At 47.0% G+C, this 17,917-nt stretch overlaps 1 protein-coding gene across 1 annotated transcript in view; it reads right to left on the reverse strand.

The window, feature by feature from the left end:
- The window catches only part of LOC125686427 (uncharacterized), a 201,567-nt gene that overhangs the window by 114,312 nt on the left and 69,338 nt on the right, over positions 1–17,917 (reverse strand). The window lies entirely within an intron of this gene.

The following is a 17,917-nucleotide window of genomic DNA, read 5'->3' on the forward strand; positions in this document are numbered from 1 at the left end:
GGAAAAGAAGGCATTAGCAATGTCAATGGTGGCATACCATTTGGCCGCTTTTGACTCCAGTTCATACTGGAGTTCTAACATGTCCGGCACAGCAGCACTCAGTGGGGGTGTGACTTCATTCAGGCCACAGTAGTCCACCGTCAGCCTCCATTCTCCACTGGCTTTACGCACTGGCCATATGGGGCTGTTAAAGCGCGAGTGAGTTTTGTTAATCACTCCCTGATTCTCTAGTTGACGATTTAACTTATGAATGGGGAGCAAGGAATCCCTGTTGGTGCGCTACTGCCACCTGTGCACCGTTTTTGTAGCAATCAGTACCTGTTGCTCTTTTACTCGCAGCAGCCCCACAGCAGACGGATCTTCTGACAGGCCAGGCAAAACAGACAGCTGCTGAATGTTGTCTATGTCCACAGCAGCTATTCCAAAGGCCCATCGATACCCCTTAGGATCCTTGAAATGCCCCCTTCCGAGATAATCAATACCTAGTACACATGGAGCCCCTGGGCCCTTCACAATAGGATGTTTTTGCCAGTCTTTACCAGTGAGGCTTATCTCAGCCTCCAACACAGTCAATTCTTGAGAGCCCCCGGTCACTCCAGAAATAGGGATTGATTCTGTCCTTTCATGACTCGAGGGCATCAGAGCGCACTGTGCACCAGTGTCCACCAGTGCCTTATATTTCAGTGGTTCTGATGTGCCAGGCCATCGAATCCACACAGTCCAATATACTCTATTATCCCTTTCCCCCCCCGACTGATGGCAGGGCCCCTCTATTCATTACCTGTGGTAACTGGAGCAACTGCACTGGTGGTTGATCTGCCTTGTAATTCTTTCACCCGGGCTCGTAGTACAGGAGTAGGTTGACCGTGCCACTTCCCCATGTCTTCTCCATGGTCACGTAGGTAATAGCATAAGGCAATTCGCGCTGTATTATCCCTTACTTGAGCCGGAGAGCGTCTGTCTCTAACAGCTGAGATCTTTGATGGTGCACGTGAGAAGGCAGGTTCATCGTCTTTACTTAGGTGGGCTCACATCATCTCCTTAATCTCCTTAATCTCCTTAATCACAGAATCACAGAATCACAGAATCACAGAATCACAGAATCACCCGGGTTGGAAGGGACCCCAAGGATCATGTAGTTCCAACCCCCCTGCCTAGCAGGGCCACCAACATACATATTCAGATCAGGTTGCCCAGGACCCCGTCCAACCTGGCCTTAAACACATCCAAGGACGGGGCATCCACAACCTCCCTGGGCAGCCCGTTCCAGGGCCTAACCACTCTCCTAGTAAAGAACTTCCCCCTAACATCTAACCTAAATCTTCCCTCCTTCAACTTAAAACCATTTCCCCTAGTCCTGCTGTTGTCAGCCCTTTTGAAGAGTTTACTCCCCTCCTGGGTGTAGGTTCCCTTCAGGTATTGATAGGCTGCAATGAGGTCACCCCGCAGCCTTCTCTTCTCCAGGCTGAACTGAACTGAACTTAATCTCCTTCATTAGACTCTTGATTATCCTGATCTTCATCAAGCATCTCTGATACTGCTACAGGTTTGACACGGTTAATCATTTGAGACATTTGCTGCCGCGTTTCATTCAGTTGGTCCGTCACTTTTGAGATAGCGGCTACAGCAGCATGAATGGGGGATAGCAACTGTTGATAGTTTTGGAGCGTAAGAATTAATTCATAAATTAAGGTTGTTCTCTGTTGTTCGTTGTATCTGTCACACGCTGACAGTAGTGTAGCAGCATATTTGGTGCTGTTGTCACAAGTTTCTGCCATATCTCAGGTGTTGTCCTCACTTTTTCAGGGTCGCGGTCTTGGCGTGGATGGTTAGGAACAAAGTTAGGGTCATACAACATTTCCACCACGCCTATTTCCCTCAAATACTGGATACCCTTTTCAACTGTGTCCCATTTCTTCATCACAATCTTCAAGCCATTTTTGAAGGGATACTTTTCCTTCACAGCTATTAACACTTGTTCCCAGAGGGAGGCAGCTTCATCCGAACACTGACTAATTCCTCTATCAATAGCTGGATCTCTGGCAATGGCACCTAGTTGGCGAGCTTCATTACCATCCAGAGATAAGCTATGGGCCCCACTGTCCCAACAGCGAACCAACCAAGAAATAAGACTTTCATTCGGGTGCCTTGTAAATTCCTTTCTTGAACCTTGTATTTCAGTCATCTTTAGAGGCCGGCGAGTAGTAATAGAGATTTCCTCTTCATCACTCTCTTCTGCACGACTCTTAGTTTTCCCTTTTGCCTTTCGCGATGGTGGTGGTTCTGAGGAGGGCCCCTCGCCTGGATCTTCCTCCACCTCCTCCTCCTCCTCTTCTCTTTTTCGTTCAAGACGCGAAGACACTCGTTTCCATTTCTTGTCCTCCACAGGAGCAACCGGTATTGTTACTGGTGTCTCCTGTGATTGATTAGATTTGACTTGGGGATTTTCCCCTTTGGCTTGAACCTCAGCTCGGAAACTCTCTCTCTCCCGAATGGTATTATATAGGGCACGGTAAGCACAAGCCAAACCCCAAATAAGTTGTACCTCCTTAGATTTACGTAAGCCACATAGTCCCTGACTCAAATACTGGCTTAGTTTCTCAGGATCCCACAAGTGTTCAAGAGTAAAATCCCATGACACTGCGGGTCCCCATGCTTCTAAAACCTTTCCTAAACCTCTCCATATTCCCTGCCAATCATCATTCTCTAGTTTTGGAAGAGACTCCTTTCCCTTATTACGAATGCATAGGAATACATTCAGGAAAATTGATGACATGCACACCAACATGACTATTAATTCAGGATTCAAGAAACGTTTGACAAACCGAGAAGAAAACCCGGATACTGGTCTAAACATCGTGTTGTTTGTAAAATTAGCTATTCCATTTGGGATGTAGCTGTTTGTGAAATTAGCCATTCCTTCTTGGATGTAGTTGTTTGTGAAATTAGCCATTCCTTCTGGGATGTAGATGTCAAAGTTCAAATCATACCACACTGCAAATAGGTAAAACATAGGTGTCTCCATCAGTGCCCTTAGATAGTTATATATGAATGCAATTCCACAATACACAAGTGTGAGCTGGATTATTGGCCAGTAGGTTGTGAGTAACACCATTGCTTTAAATCATTTACCCAGCACCCCCATGATAACGAGTGGGTTCATCGCTGGTGCATGCTAAAAAGGGGTTAATGAATCGAAGCTAACAAGAGGAGGGGAAAAAAAAGAAAAGAAAGGCACTACTCAGACTAAGTAGTGCTCAAAGTTTACAAATATCCCAGAACACTGGCAGTACGCCTAATCTTTCAAGGTCAGGTTTTCCAGCACAAAAACCTGGACTGCTGATAATGCTCCCTAACGAAGCTCTCTAAGAGCAGAGAGAAAAAGAGACTCGTTCTAAAAGCTAAAAAGCAGCGAGCCCCACGTTGGGCGCCAAAAATCTGTCACAGAGTTGACCAGATCAATCTATGTCCGTGACAGGGGCGACAGGCCTCCGCCCTCTCCCCCCACCCCAGTCCCACAAAAATGGGAAGGAAGGAAGGGAGGAAAACAACAGCAGCAATAATCTATGGAGGAAAACTTATTTTACTATAATATTGGAATACAAGATAACACAATATATACAATTTAATTGAAATGGAGATTAATAAATCAGACAAGATGAGAGAGAGAGAATTCCCGGGACCGAGTCAAACCTGAAAAGCTTGGAACGGCTAGGAAAGCACCCTCCAGCACCCACTGCAAGGCAGCAAGAGAGCGCCCCCCCCACCCGGAAGGGCCAGATCCCGTGACTTCTGTAACGTACAGGGATAGGTACCTGGAATTGGGGCAGTGACACTTTAATGCCCCGTACACTACATGATGTTTTGATGTGGAATACTGAAACCCAAAAACAAAAAACAAAAACTAAAAAACCATAGAACCATGACAACTCCACCCTGGTAAGGCCTCATCTGGAGTACGGCGTCCAGTTCTGGGCTCACCAGTACCAAAAAGACAAGTATCTCTAGGAAAGAGTCCAGCGGAGGGCCATAAAGATGGTGAAGGGCCTGGAGTACGTCTCTTATGAAGAAAGGCTGAGTGAACTGGGTCTGTTCAGCCTTGAGAAAAGACGACTGAGAGGGGACCTGATCCAGGTCTTTAATTATTTAAGGTGTGGGGGGCAGAATGGCGAGGCCGGACTCTTTTCAGTGGTGAGTGAACACAGGACAAGGGGAAACGGACGGAAACTGCAGCATAGGAAGTTCCGTACAAATGTGCGCAACAACTTCTTCACAGTGAGGGTGATGGAGCACTGGAACAGGCTGCCCAGGGAGGTTGTGGATTCCCCTTCTCTGGAGATGTTCAAGACTTGCCTGGACACCTTCTAGTGTGACCTGGTGCAGGGAACCTGCTTTGGGAGGGGGGTTGGACTCAATGATCTCTGGAGGTCCCTTCCAACCCCAACAATTCTGTGATAACGGTATTCTTAAGGCTGCCCTGAAGACAGACTCCCAGTCCCTGCCGGGGTGGACAAAAAGACTGTATGAAACCCTGCGGGACCTGAATCAAAGACCTCAAGACGGCAGATCCAATACGCTGAGTATGTTGCAGACGACATGGGCCACCCCGCTTAGGATCCAAATTACGGGCACTGATCATCAGGTAAGACCCCAGATTGATAAGGAAAATAATCTTCTGCTCCCTGCCCCTGAGAATTTAGATCCGGGTACCCATAAAATATAATGGCCCTGGAAGGTGCAGGTACGACCCAAGTGGTGTGGCCTACCTTGGGGGAGATTTTTGGAGGTGGGAGGTTCAGTAGTCCCTCCAGTAATAGGTGCATGGCCTACTGATATTGTGGTCAACACTCCCAATCTTCATTGCTAAAGGGACCCCCATCATGTCCCTGTGGCAGATCAGGACACCTCCTTTGGTGCCTGATATCATTATGCAGATGCAGACATCCGGCCAAATGGTGTGGTACAGGTGGCCAGGACGTGCCCCAGTACAAGCGGAAGTGTTGACCCAGGATAGAAATACGGCCCGTATCTTGCCCTGGAGAGCAGACCTTCCCCTCCTGGTACCTCTGAAACATCTGTATTACTCCCCGTGAGTCTGTGAGCCTTCAGGAGCACCGGAAGGAACAAAATGCCATCAAGCATTCCAGTGTTGCTGTCAGATCACGTACAACAGCTGGTGATGGTCTGCATGGGACTGACGGAACATGGAACGAACCTGCACCTCAGGACCTCATGCCTCCAGTTAAATCATCGAGCACTTGCCCATAGAAGAATATAAACGTTCACCGATCATCACTCATCATGAATTTTACCAACATGTATAGTGATGAAATTGTATAAGCACCACAGCATATTGGATCTCCGTAGCAGGAAAAGCTTACCCTTTAGTCAACCTAATCATTTGTTCACGCCTTGAAGGGGTGGAGTGTATGGGAACTGCTGAATCAAGGCCTGAACCTGTGATTGATCACCTGAGGTGAGCAATGAGTCAGCCACAGGAGCACAGGTGAAGGCAATTCACCTGTGCTGCTGGAAGGGGGGGAGCCAGGCTCCACCTCTTCTAGACCCATGTAAGAGCCGATTACCAGGGGCCAAGGTTTTTTTCTGGAGATCCACTCCACTGTAGTTTTTTTGTTTTTTTTTTTTTTTTTTTATGTGAGCCCAGCGTAGGTTAAGTGTTCTTTTCTGCTCTAGTATAATAATTACATAAGCCAAGCTCTTGAATATACTATATCATCTGTATATTCATTGATTGTACAACCAGCCATATGGGACTGTTAAAAGTTTAGTGAGTTTTGCTGGTTACTCCCTGACACTCTAGTTGACAAATCAACTTATGAATGGGAAGCATGGAATCCCTGTTGGTGCAGTGCTGTTGTCACAGAATCACATAATGGACCGGGTTGGAAGGTACCTCAAGGATCATGGATCTTCAAGCCCCCTGCCACATGCAGGGCCACCAACCTCCCCATTTAATACTAGACCAGGCTGCCTAGGGCCCTGTCCGACCTAGCCTTGAACACCTCCAGGGACAAGGCAACCACAACCTCTCTGGGTAGCCTGTTCTAGCACCTCACCTCTCTCGTAGTAAATAACTACAGCCTGACATCCAATCTAAATCTTCCCTCCCTCAACTCCCTCTTCTGATTGAATAAGTTTTTGTACTGTTTTTGCAGCAATATACGTGTTGCTGTTTAACTTGTACCAACACCACAACAGACGGATCTTCTGACAGGCCTGTCAGAAGAGACAGCTGCTTAACATCTTCTGTGTCTACAGCAGCTATCCAAAAGCACATTGATATCCCTCAGGATCCTTAAATTACCCCCTCCTTAGGTAGTGGATACCAAGGATACATGGAACCCCTAGGCCAGTCACTATAGGATGCTTTCACCTGTCATAGAATCATAGAATTACTCAGGTTGGAAGGGACCTCATGGGTCATCAAGTCCAACCACAGCCTAACCATAGTACCCTAACTCTGACAACCCTCTGCTAAATCATATCTCCGAGCACCACATCGAAACTGCTCTTAAAAAAAATCCAGGGAACGGTAACTCAACCACCTCCATGGGGAGCCTATTCCAATGTTTAACGACTCTTTCTATAAATTAGAATTAGAATTACAAGGCTGGAAACAACCTATAAGATCATCTAGTCCAACCATCTCATCACCATTGCTACCACAAGCTACTAAACCATATCATGCAGCACGTCATCCAAGCGCCTCCTGAACACTGCCAGGGACGGTGACTTAACCACCTCCCTGGGCAGCCATTCCAGTGACTGACCACTCTGAGAGAAATAGTTCTTCCTTATGTCTAATCTAAACCTTCTCTGATAGAACTTGTGGTCATTTCCCTGTTTCCTGCTCGTTGCCTGGGAGAAGAGGCCAAATCCCTCTTCACCACAGCCTCCCTTCAGGAGGTTGTAGAGTGCAATGAGGTCTTCCCTGAGCCTCCTCTTCTCCAGACTCAACAATCCCAGCTCCCTCAGCCGCTCCTCGTAAGACTTGTGCTCCAGACCCCTCACCAGTTTCCTTGCCTTTCTCTGGACACAATCCAGGGCCTCAATGTCTTTCTTGTAGTGAGGGGCCCAAAAGTGAACACAGTACTCCATGTGCGGCCTCATCAGTGCTGAGTAGAGGGAGATGATCACCTCCCTGCTCCTGCTGGCCACACTATTTCTAATGCAGGCCAGGATGCCATTGGCCCTCTTGGCCACCTGGGCACACTGTCGGGCTCATGCTCAGCCAAGCATCAACCAACACCCCCAGGTCCCTCTCTTCTTCACACTCATCCAGCCACTCATCCCCAAGCCTGTAACGCTGCATGGGGTTGTTGTGCAGGACCAGGCACTTAGCCTTGTTGAACCTCATCCCATTCACCTCAGCCCAGCAATCCAGCTTATCTAAATCCCTCTGCAGGGCCTCCCTACCCTCAGGCAGATTGACACCACCTCCCAGCTTGGTGTCATCTGCAAACTTACTAAGGGTGCACTCAACCCCCTCATCTAGGTCATCAATAAGGATATTAAACAGGATGGGCCCCAGTACCGACCCCTGGGGGACACCACTTGAAGTGGGTCACCAGCTGGACTTGACTCCATTCACCACTACCCGCTGGGCATGGCACTGTAGCCAGTTCCTTACCCAAAGAAGTGTATACCCATTCAGACCACAGGCAGCCAGTTTCCCCAGAAGCAGCCTATGAGAGACCGTATCAAAGCCTTTGCTAAAGTCTAGGTAGACTACATCAACAGCCTTTCCCTCATCTATCAGACTGGTCACCCAGTCATAGAAGGAAATAAGGTTGGTCAAGCATGACCTGCCTTTCACAAACCCACGCTGACTGGGCCTGATCCCCAGGACAACATGCACATGCTGTGAAATCTCATCCAAGAAGATTTGCTCCATAACTTCCCCCAGAACTGAGGTGTATAATCAAAAAATATTAGGGCGTTAAAACCACAAAATAAACGAGAAAGTTCAGCAAAATAGACTAAGATAACAAAAAAGAATAAATGGAAGGCTTACACATATCCTGGGCTCACCCACAAAACACCAGAAGAGACAAACTCCAGAAGAGATCCTTCCCCACTGGTAGCCAGCTCTTAAATAGGTCTAGGAGGAGTGGAGCCTGGCTCCCCTCCTTCCAGCAACACAGGTGAATTGCCTTCACCAGTGCTCCTCTGGCTGACTCATTGCTTGCCTCAGGTGGTCAATCAGAGGTTCAGGCCATGACTCAGCAGTTCCCATACACTCCACCCCTTCACGGCGTAAACCAATGATCAGGTTAACTAAAGGGTAAGCTTTCCCTAATATAGAGATCCGGTATATCGCGATGCTTATACAATTTTTATTGCGATGCGTGTTGGTACAATTCAAGACGAGTGATGATCAGTGGATGTCCATACTCTTCTATGGGCCAGTGCTCGATGATGTGACTGGAGGCATGAGGTCCTGAGGTGCAGGTCCGTTCCATGTTCCATCAGTCCCATGCAGACCACCACCGGCTGTTGTACGTGATCTGACAGCAACACTGGAACACTTGATGGCATTTTGTCCCTTCCGGTGGTCCTGAAGGCTCACAGACTCACAGGGAGTAATACAGATGTTTCAGAGGTACCAGGAGGGGAAGGTCTGCTCTCCAGGGCAAGATACGGGCCGTATTTCTATCCTGGGTCAACACTTCCGCTTGTACTAGGGCACGTCCTGGCCGCCTGTACCACACCTTCTGGCCAGATGTCTGCGGCTGCATAATGATATCAGGCACCAAAGGAGGTGTCCTGATCTGCCACAGGGACATGATGGGGGTCCCTTTAGCAATGAAGATTGGGAGTGTTGACCACAATATCAGTAGGCCATGCACCTATTACTGGAGGGACTACTGAGCCTCCCACCTCCAATAATCTCCTCCAAGGTGCAAGTAGGCCACACCACTTGGGTCGTACCTGCACCTTCCAGGGCCATTATATTTTATGGGTACCCGGATCTAAATTCTCAGGGGCAGGGGGCAGAAGATTATTTTCCTTATCAATCTGGGGTCTTACCTGATGATCAGTGCCCGTAATTTGGATCCTAAGCGGGGTGGACCAAGTCGTCTGCAAAATTCTCAGCGCACTGGGTCTGCCGTCTCGAGGTCTTTCATTCAGGTCCCGCAGGGTTTCACACAGTCTTTTCGTCCACCCCTGCAGAGACTGGGAGTCTGTCTTCAGGGCAGCCTTAAGAATACCATTATAACGTTCGATGAGGCCTGCCCCCATTGGATTATATGGCGGGTGAAATTGCCATTCAAAGTTATTTTCTTCTGCCCAGTGCTGTAACGTTGCACCAGTAAAATGAGTCCCTTGGTTGCCCTCGATGACTTGAGGTGCCCCGTAGGCAGACATCAGCTTAGTGAGTGCCTTGATGGTATATGCCTGGTTTGCTCTCGGTACAGGAGAGGCCTGCAGTAGCCCACTTGCAGTGTCGACACAGGTCAGGGCGTATCTTGCCCCTTCGGAACGAGGAAGGGGCCCGATATAATCGACCTGCCATCGCTGGAGAGGACTGTGTCCCCTAGCAAGATGGGCTGTTGTTTCAGGCAACGATCTCGGTCTCATCTTGGAGCAAGCATCTCAATCCTGGCATGCCTGGATGATATCAGATAGTAGTATGGGCAGTCCCCATGCTTTAGCAGCTGCCCACATCGTCTTTTGTCCAGCATGTCGTAGCTTCTGATGTAACCAGCGGGCAATGTTCTCAGATGGTGAATTCTCAATCCATCGAACTCGGGCCAGTGTGTCGGCTTTATCGTTTCCCAGTGACTGTAGGGGCTCATGACCAGAAACATGGTAGACACGTAGAGTCCTGTGTTTGACCGTATTCCATATGTCTAACCACGTCTTTGCCCCAGATCAGTCGGGCGTGGACAGTCCATTCCTGGGTGGCCCACTGTGCAATCCGAAGAGTGAACCCCCGGTACACAGCCCAACTATCTACACAAATGTTCAGGATACCATCACCGGGTTCCTTGGTTATAACCATTCACAGGGCTCGCAGTTCTGCCCATTGGCTACTCTCACCATCCCCCTCGTTGAAGCAGATTGTCTCGGTGGAAGGATGGTACGCTATTGCTCTCCACTTGGTCGGGTTGCCCTTGCTAGACCCATCTGTGTACCAGGCATCTTCAAGGACAGGATATTTTCCTTCCTGAACGGGACTCTTCTCTGGTGGAGCGACCAGTATTTCTTTTGGTGCATCACTGTGATACGTAACTGGGCCTAGGATCTTCTGGAGTACTTCTTTCAAGGGTGATGAAGACAGACTACACCTTTGGCTGCGATAGGCAACCCACTGTGCCACTGTTTGTGCTTGGGCCACCCCTGTCTTAGGAAGTTGGGTCAGATCTTTCACCCACCCCCTGAATCAGCAGTGTGGTCTTGACTATAACTGCAGCTGTTTGAGTTATTGGCTCTACTGCCTGTAATGCCAAAAAGGCAGCCAATAACAGTTTTTCAATCATACTGTATCTTTCTTCTGCTCCCTGCCAAACCTGAGACCAGAAACCAATGGGGGTCCAAACAGAGCTCTAGTGTTGCCACAGGCCCCAACCGAAGCTGTCTTCAGTAATGTGAGCTTCCAACTGAGCTGGGAGGGTAGGATCAAATATACCCGATGCCTGGGCTTGTTTAACTGCCAGTTTCGCTTGTTGGAAAGCATCCTGTTCTGTTTTCCCCCAGTCCCATAGCTGCCCCTTTTTTGTCAGTCTGTATAGTGGCCTTAGCAGCTGCGCTAGGTGAGGTATAAAGGAACACCAGTAACCCAATATACCTACAAACTCTGGCAGCTGCTTTGATGTTGTAGGGACTGGGAATGCCTGAACCTTATCTATAACAGCACTGGGTAGCACTTTGGTCTTTCCTGACCAAACCACCCCCAGGAATCTTAAGGGCAGGCCTGGACCTTGCACCTTTTGGGGATTTATAGCCCATCCCCTCTGTTGTAAATAGGTGGTTAATGAATTTGCTGCCTGCCCTACTGCCTCCATTGAGTCGGATGTCAGCAGGAGATCATCAATATAATGATATAGGTTAACATCATCAGGTTTTCTCCAATCAGCCAGGTCATGCACCACTAGACTATAACAACACGTTGGTGAATGCACGTACCCCTGCCAAACCATAGTACCCTAACTCTGACAACCCTCTGCTAAATCATATCTCCGAGCACCACATCGAAACTGCTCTTAAAAAAATCCAGGGAACGGTAACTCAACCACCTCCATGGGGAGCCTGTGGCAGTACGCCTAATGTTTCAAGGTCGGGTTTTCCAGCACAGAAACCTGAACTACTGATAATGCTCCCTAACGAAGCTCTCTAAGAGCAGAGAGAAAAAGAGACTCGTTCTAAAAGCTAAAAAGCAGCGAGCCCCACGTTGGGCGCCAAAAATCTGTCACAGAGTTGACCAGATCAATCTATGTCCGTGACAGGGGCGACAGGCCTCTGCCCTCCCCCCCTCACCCCAGTCCCACAAAAATGGGAACGAAGGAAGGGAGGAAAAGAACAGCGGCAACAATCTATGGAGGAAAACTTATTTTACTATAATAACGGAATACAAAATAACACAATATATACAATTTAATTATAATTGAGATTAATAAATCAGACAAGATAAGAGAGAGAGAGTTCCCAGGACCGATTCAAACCTGAAAAGCTTGGAACGGCTAGGAAAGCACCCTCCAGCACCCACTGCAAGACAGCAAGAGAGCGCCCCCCCCACCCGGAAGGGTCAGATCCCGTGACTGCTGTAATGTAAAGGGATAGGTAGCTGGGATTGGGCAGTGACACTTTAATGCCCCGTACACTACATGATGTTTTGATGTGGAATACTGAAACCATAAAAACATAGAACCATGACAAGCAGTTACCTCCTAAAGGCATGACTGAGCTGGTGCATTGGGCTTGGAAGAAGGAACATTTGTCAGAAGTGGTGCTGATATTCAGCGTCGACGAATGGTGTTGTTATATATTATGCCAAACAAATTGAACAACCCAACTCGGTCCCTAACTCCTTAACTATCAGCAAAGCTGCTTTCTTGGCTTCCTGATCAGCCAAGTTGTTTCCTCTTATGTGATTGGACATTGCCTTTTGGTGACCTCTTATATGTACATTCGCAATTTGCTTTGGTTTTCTCAAAGTTTTTAGTGTCTGCTTGATTAGATATTCATGAACCAACCCTTTTCCTTGTGAATTTATTAGCCCCCTCTCTTCCCGTATCTTCCCGAAGGTGTGGACTACCCCATAGACATATTTAGAGTCAGTATATATAGTCCCTTTCCTATCTTTAAGTAATGTTAGCGCCCTCAATAGGGCATATAATTCACACGCCTGAGCAGACCAAGATTTATCTAATGTCCCTGATTTGACTACTGATAATGTTTTCCCATCAACTATTGCATATCCCGACCTACGCTTCCCATCTACCACCCGAGAGGACTCGTCTATATATAATTTTTCTCCTTCCTGTAACTCTTCTTAATCTAGGTCTTCCCGAATTTTGGATTGATGTTCTATACATTGTATACAATCATGAGTTAGATTTCCATTCGGTTCTCCATAAAGAAACTGAGCAGGGTTCTGTAAACCCGTAGTTTCAATCTCTAGTCTGGGGGAGTGTATTAATATCCCCTCATATTTTAATAACCTGGCATCAGTTATCCACTTATCTGCCTTTTGTTGTAATACTCCCCTAATGTTGTGGAGGGTATATACTTTTAATTCTCCACCAAAGGTTACTTTTTCTACTAAGCCTCTTCTACTAAGAGGGCTACTGCCACTATGGCTTGTAAACAAGTTGGCCACCCTCTACTCACGGGATCAAGTAACTTAGAGAAGTACCCTACAGGTTTCTTTCTTCCTGCCCATTCCTGTGTCAGGACCCCAAATGCTGTCCCTCCATCTATATTCACAAACAGGTAAAATGGTCTCTTAATATCTGGCAGGCTTAATACTGGGTCATTAACTAAGTCCATCTTTATATCTTCGAGTTTCTGATCTTCCTCTTGGCCCCATTTCAGATGTCCGTCTTTGGTTAATTTCTCGTATAAAAATTTTACCTTACTGCTATAGTTCTCAATTCATTGTCTGCAATATCCTAGTAATCCCAGGATTTGCCTTATCTGTCTTTTACTTTTCAGAGCCTGGAGGGATAGGATTCCATTCACCCTTTCTGGGTCTAATTTCTTGTTTCCTTTTGTTAACCAATGTCCCAAATACTTTACTTCCTCTTCTGTAAACTGCAATTTTGACTTTGATACTTTTAGTCCTTTTAGGCCTAAAAAAGTTTAATAACTTAATACTTTCTTTTCGGACTGCATTCTCGTCTGCCCCTGCCAGGAGCAAATCATCTACATATTGCACTAAGGTTACCTGGGGATCTGCTTGATAAGTGCCCAGTACCTGTTCTAGTGCTTGACCAAAAAGATTAGGTGATTTGGTGAATCCTTGGGGTAACACTGTGCACCTTAACTGTTGTTTCCTGTGAGTTTGGGGATCTTCCCATTCAAAGGCAAAGTAATTCCTACATTCCTCCTTAAGGGGGCAGGCCCAGAATGCATCTTTTAAGTCTATGACTGTATACCACTTCAGTTCTGGTGTTAATTGGCTTAATAGAGTATAAGGATTGGCGACTACTGGGAACCAGGTGATCGTTCGCTTGTTTATTTCTCTCAAGTCATGCACTAGCCTATATGACCCATCCAATTTCTTCACAGGTAGTATAGGTGTGTTGAATCGTGACATGCAGGGTTCTAACAAGCCTCTTGCTATTAATCGCTCAATCTCTGTTTGGAGTCCCTGTCGGCCTTCCTGTGAAACAGGGTATTGTTTTATCCTTACAGGGATCTCTGGGTTCTTAATGGTTACTTCAAAAGGGGCAATATCCAATTTCCCCACCGAATCCGAGGTATACCACACCTCAGGATTTATCTGTTCTTCATCCTTTATTGTCACGGTGCATAATTTTACAGTCAGCTCCTTGTTTCTAACTTCCAAATTAACTCCTAATTCAATAATCAGATCCCTTCCCAACAAATTATACTCTGCTTCAGGCACTAACAAAAAAGATCCGAAGCCATACCTACAGGGTGCTTCTATCTCTACTCCTTTGATTATTGACACTTTAAATGGTTCACCCTTGGCTCTGACTACTTGAAGTTTTTCTGAGGAGACTGAGCATCCCCAGGGCAGCTTTTGGACAGTTGATCTTTCTGCCCCGGAGTCCACAAGGAACTCCATTTCCTGGCGCTGAGGACCCACTTTCAATTTTATCAAGGGCTCTGTTCCTTTAAGGGTCCCCAGCACATAAAGCCCCTGACCCCACTAATCTTCCTGGAACATCTTTTCGTCCTGTATTCGCTTTCTGCAATCTCTTTTCTTGTGTCCTTTTTTCTGGCAATAAAAACATTTGATTTGCCTCATATTCCTAGTCACTCTCTGTTTTTCATCTCCCTGTTCCCTTGATTGAGAGCCTTTTCTCCCTCTGGAGAATTCCCGCTTTGATTGTTGCCCTTCCCTTACTGCTGCCACTAAGATTCTAGCTTGCTTCCTGTGGATCTCCTCTTCTCGTCTTACATATACCTTCTGTGCTTCCCTCAGTAATTCATCTAGTCTCTTATCCTGCCAGTCTTCTAACTTTTCCAACTTCCTCCTGATGTCAGTCCAAGATTTCACCACAAACTGTGTTTTTAGTAGTGCCTGCCCTACAGGAGTAGCAGGATCTACTCCCGAATACAGCTGCAGGCTTTTACGCAGCCTTTCCAGCCATTCAGTTGAGGTTTCATCCTTCTTTTGCTGCTCACTAAAGGCTTTATCAATATTCTGTCCCCGAGGAACTGACTCCCTGATCCCTTGAATGATAATTGTTCGGAGGTCTGACATATTAGCTCGGTGCTCTGCATTTTGGTTATTCCAGGGGGGCTTTTGGAGAGGCCACTTCTCATCTGCTCCCGGGCCATCCTGATGCTGATAATCCCAGATTCTCATTCCTGCCCTCCGGATCATATCTCTCTCTTCTGCAGTAAATAAGATCCCTAATATAGATTGTAACTCTTCCCATGTGTAAAGACTTGGTCCCAAAAACTGGTCCAGCCTTTCAGAAACTCCCAATGGGTCTTCCAGTAAATTCCCCATTTCCCTTTTAAATTCTCTAACATCTCCTGAATTCAAAGGAGTAGACAAGTACCCTACTCCTAGCTGCTGTCCAGGTCCCGTTACTGGGACTTCCCCAAGGGGGAACAACTTTTCCTCCCTGGAACTTTTTTGTTTGGTCTGGCTCCTGGTTTTCTTTTGGAGTCCGGGTGAGTCAGGATAATCTGACTCCTCTGCATCATCGGACTCTATCCCCTTATCTTCTACCAGAGCCCCTACTGGAGCCTGGGGTGCGGAGGCAGGTTTGGGAGCTACAGGGAGTTGGGGAGCCGTAGGAAGCTCAGGGGGTACATAAGGAGGAGGGGACCAAGGGACTTCTTCTTCCTTTCTAATCTTTCCTTTTTGTGTCTTTTCTTTAAGGTTAAATAGAAAAGTTTGGGTTCCTGGCATAGTCCATAGACTAGCGTATTCACTTTCCTCATCACTAAATGGCTTTTTAGAATTAACATAAATATTTAAGGCCTGGCATATCCAATCCTCAAAGGATCCAAATATTGGCCAGAATAAACTATCTGCCCTAATTTGTTTTTCCCCCCAAACTTCCATACAATAATGGACCATTTTTTCCTTGCTCTTTCCTTTCCTCGAGGGAAAGATTTCCCAGTACTTAATCATAAGTCCTAGTGGGCTATCTGGTGGTATATCTGGTAGTCTCCCCTTTTGTTTGGGACCACCCATGGGATCAGAAGTCTTGCTCTTCTTCTGTCCCATCTTCTGGAGTGCTCTCCTTTCACTCTCACACTCGCTCCCCTTATTCGTGACCTTATTCGCACTACTAAAGGGTCCACACTCGCTTGGTCTCTCGCAGAGACCTCTCAGTCACTCACACTCCAGGATTCCCAACCCCGACCAAACAGATTCCCTTGCAACACTGAAATACTTACTCAACCACCTTGAGTCGTCGTTCAGGTCTTTGTGCACAAAAATTACGGGGTTCTACAGTTTCTTTTGCTTACTTTCCTGATTTTTTGGGTTTGAAATTGCAGGTCTCTGTACGGATATCAGCCATTCCAGGCCATCCAAAGACAGGGCACCTCCCCAGGTTGAGGATCCCGTATCAGAGTTACTTGTACCCGAGTCACGGCACCAAATTGTTATATATTATGCCAAACAAATTGAACAACCCAATTATATATTCTGGAAATCGTCTTTTATTAAAGCAAGCAAGTATGCAAAACAGCGCTGGGCGGCCGGGGAGTCTCTGCTCCACCAATGGCGCGCACTTTCCCTTTCCAGCTGACAGTCTTTATACAGTTCACTAGCCTGTGTTCGTGGCTTCACAATATCTCTTGCGCAGGCGTGGTCCTGTTGTTAGGCAGCCACCCTTTGTCTTGTCAGATGGGGAGGCCTGGGTTCTTTGCAATACATCCGTTCATAATCCTTACGCAGCATCTTTAAAGCTATGTAAGTCCTGGGGTCCATACCTTAAATTGCTGTGTTTGTTGGTGTTTCTGGATGTCTGTAGTAGGAAACTGGCCTCTGCTGTTGTTGCAGTTTTCTAGCCCGGATGTCTGTAGTAGGAAACTGGCCCCTGCTGTTGTTGCAGTTTACTAGTGATAAGCTTACAAATGATTTGATTAACAAACAACAGATTGCTCCTATTACAGTGTGATATTGGGGACCACATGTGGGAATCAGTCATTAATGGTGAAAAGGAAGAAAAACTATTGCGGCCCTTTGACCCCTTGTGGAGGTCTATTGTTAAGTCTTTGAAAGCTATGCAAGCCAAGCGACAGATAGCTGCTGCAGCTATACAGGCACTGGCCAGTACAACTACTAAATCAGCTTTGGAATTTGATGTGCCTGTTCGGGGAATCACACATCCTGTGTGTTCCTCAGCAGGTCAGGTAAATGCATCGGTAGAGGCAGCAGCTCCTGATCTTTCAAATAACACTGCTACAGAGTCATCTGCAGTATTGCAGCAGGAAAAAAGGGCTATACCTGACATCACCCCTGATGGTGTCATGGTTCTATGTTTTTTTGTTTTTTGGGTTTCAGTATTCCACATCAAAACATCATGTAGTGTACGGGGCATTAAAGCGTTAATGCCCCCAATTCTAGGTACCTATCCCCGTACATTACAGAAGTCACAGGATCTGGCCCTTCGGGGTGAGGGGGGCGCTCTCTTGCTGTCTTGCAGTGGGTGCTGGAGGGTGCTTTCCTGACCAAGGCTCTCAACTAGTGCCTTCTACAGGTCTTGTCCTACCAATAGCGGCTGTTGCTCCATCGACTCATCTGGCAGCACCGCCTGACTGAACTACGGAGAGATCGTTTCGTGCGGGACGGGGGGGTGAGCAGTTGGGAACTATGGGGAGTTCGCTAACGAAGGAGCAGCAAGTAAATCTTGCAGCATTACGGTTAGTTTTAACGCTTCAGAATCAGCCTGTATTTACCTTAGCATTAGTTACTTTTCTCAAATGGATAAGCAAAAACATCCTCGAATTTCCAAAAACTGGATTCTCTTTTTATGGAGAGCTTTTGGACAAAATTGGCGCAAAACTCCAGGAGGCTTCTATTACTAAAGACAGAACGGCTGCTAAACTTTTATCTGTTTGGCACCAAATAATGGAAAGACTTAAATTCGGCAAGGAAGAATTTCTTCTGACTGTTCCCTATCGCCCTCCCTCCCAGCCCCACCGCTACCCCTCCGCGCAGAAAGCAGTCCTGGTCCGGATTCGATCCGCGGCTCCGACCCCACCCCTGACCATGGGGAAGAGAAATCGCAAC

The sequence above is a fragment of the Lagopus muta genome, chromosome W, assembly GCF_023343835.1.
Source record: "Lagopus muta isolate bLagMut1 chromosome W, bLagMut1 primary, whole genome shotgun sequence".
Classification (NCBI taxonomy): domain Eukaryota; kingdom Metazoa; phylum Chordata; class Aves; order Galliformes; family Phasianidae; genus Lagopus; species Lagopus muta.